This window comes from Canis lupus, chromosome 5, assembly GCF_011100685.1.
Source record: "Canis lupus familiaris isolate Mischka breed German Shepherd chromosome 5, alternate assembly UU_Cfam_GSD_1.0, whole genome shotgun sequence".
Taxonomy (NCBI): domain Eukaryota; kingdom Metazoa; phylum Chordata; class Mammalia; order Carnivora; family Canidae; genus Canis; species Canis lupus.
The window spans coordinates 11,832,162-11,833,947 of NC_049226.1; the positions used below are offsets into that span (position 1 = coordinate 11,832,162).

The 1,786-nt window shown below is 41.0% G+C and overlaps 1 pseudogene; it reads right to left on the bottom strand.

The window, feature by feature from the left end:
* Positions 1–370: 370 nt before the first annotated feature.
* LOC100684303 lies at positions 371–1,223 on the bottom strand (annotated as a pseudogene).
* Between the last annotated feature and the right edge of the window lie 563 nt (positions 1,224–1,786).

Genomic DNA, 1,786 nt, shown 5'->3' on the forward strand with positions numbered 1-1,786 from the left:
AGGCTAGGTGAAGGTGCTCTTCTGCATATGTTGGGTACCTGCCTCAGGATAAAGGTGGCCAGCTGCCTCTGCTGTGTATATGTATTGCCGTCACATTATGTCACCTGCTCAGTGTCAGCAGGTTAAGTGATTAGTTCAGACTTGACAAGAGTGAGCCAATGGAGCCTAATCTATGAATAGAAGTCTCAGGTTCTAGTTTTGGTAATGCCATTGACTTAGGTGTCTGACATTGTGCTCCCATGAAACTTCTCTAGGTCTTAGTTTGTTAATTTGTAAAAAGAAAGCGTGGGCTTACATCTTTGAAAACCACTTCATATTCATTTTTTTTTTGAAATGGATCAGTTGTTTAACTAGGTTCTTTGTAAGAAATTTAGAACATCAATTTGTGAGGGCAAACTCCATTTATGAGAGAAAACACAGAGCAGAGGTAGCCCTGAAGCTGAGAACAGCTTTGATTTTTGGCAGAATTTGTGAGTCCACAGCTTTCTGATCAACCTTGCGCTGCTCTGTAATCTTGTATTTCTCCTTCTCTGTGTCAAAAATCTCCCCTTCCTGCTGTCTGGGTTTACGCAGCTGCTTCTTCTTGAAATAAGCGTCAGTGAGATGTTTGGGGATTTTCACACTGCTGATATCAATTTTGGTGGAAGTGGCAATGATAAATTTCTGGTGTGTTCTTCACAGAGGAACTCAGTTGAGAGCCAGAGGTTCAGTCACAAGTAGCAAGCCACTGCTCAGTTGCTTCAGGAAAACTATCCTCTTGCCTCTGTGGCACCTGAGGATGATCAAAATGGTCCCAGGAGTGACGCTAGCTTGCAACTTTCTCGCATGCTGACTGAAAGTTTTTTTTGCCATGGCTCAACAGCTTTTGAGGCACAGGTAATACCTAGGCATGTTGCGAAGTTTAACCACTCAGGTACCACCATTCTTGTCACCACCAACTGGTTTTGTAACAGTAGCAAGAACCTTCTCCTTCTTTTTCTTTTCAACCCTGGATTTAGCTGCCAAATACTTCCTCTTATACATGGCTTTTCTGGAATACAGAGCTGATTGGGGATATCTACAATTCCTCTTACTAGGACAGGGTTTCGGCTGCAGTGGAGCTTCCCCTTCTTTGGCATTTTAACCTTGAGGTTACCCTTCTTTGCCTTGCCACCAGCATCAGCCTTCTTGACTTAAGGTTTCTTCTCCTTAGTATCCGGCTTCTCGGCTTTTTTGCCTGCCATCTTGCAAGATGGAAAAGAGACCACTTCATATTCTTCTATAGGTTCTGCTGAGGGATTTCAAGAGTGACCACAATGCCTTAGCCCACTCCCAACCCAACTCCCATCCAACAAGAGCATCTCTCCATGTCACCTATTTTACATAAGGGACTTCTTCAGAGTTTCTTTAAAGAGAGGTTCTAGCTCCTAAGAATAAAAAATGATCTTGAAGATACCTTCCAACTCAGACATTCTGTAAGATCTCATTCAAACTATTTAACCTAATTATTGTTTTTTAATGAATTATAGTCTGAACAAGAACATCACTTAAGAGGATGATGAATGGAAGGGTAGAAAAGTTAGGGTTTCATTTTCTACTTCCAGTTTTTTAAGATTGGTTTGTTGACATGCTATTGTGCATATTTGGGAGCCTGGGATTCTGTATGAATTCACGTTTGTGAATCTCAAGCTTAGACTAGGAAATGTAAATGTATGGAAGACATCCTGTTCACACAAAGAAAATAGCTTCACATATGATTTCCTTTGGTAAATATTTTAAAGAAAGATACCATCATTTCCTCTGAAAG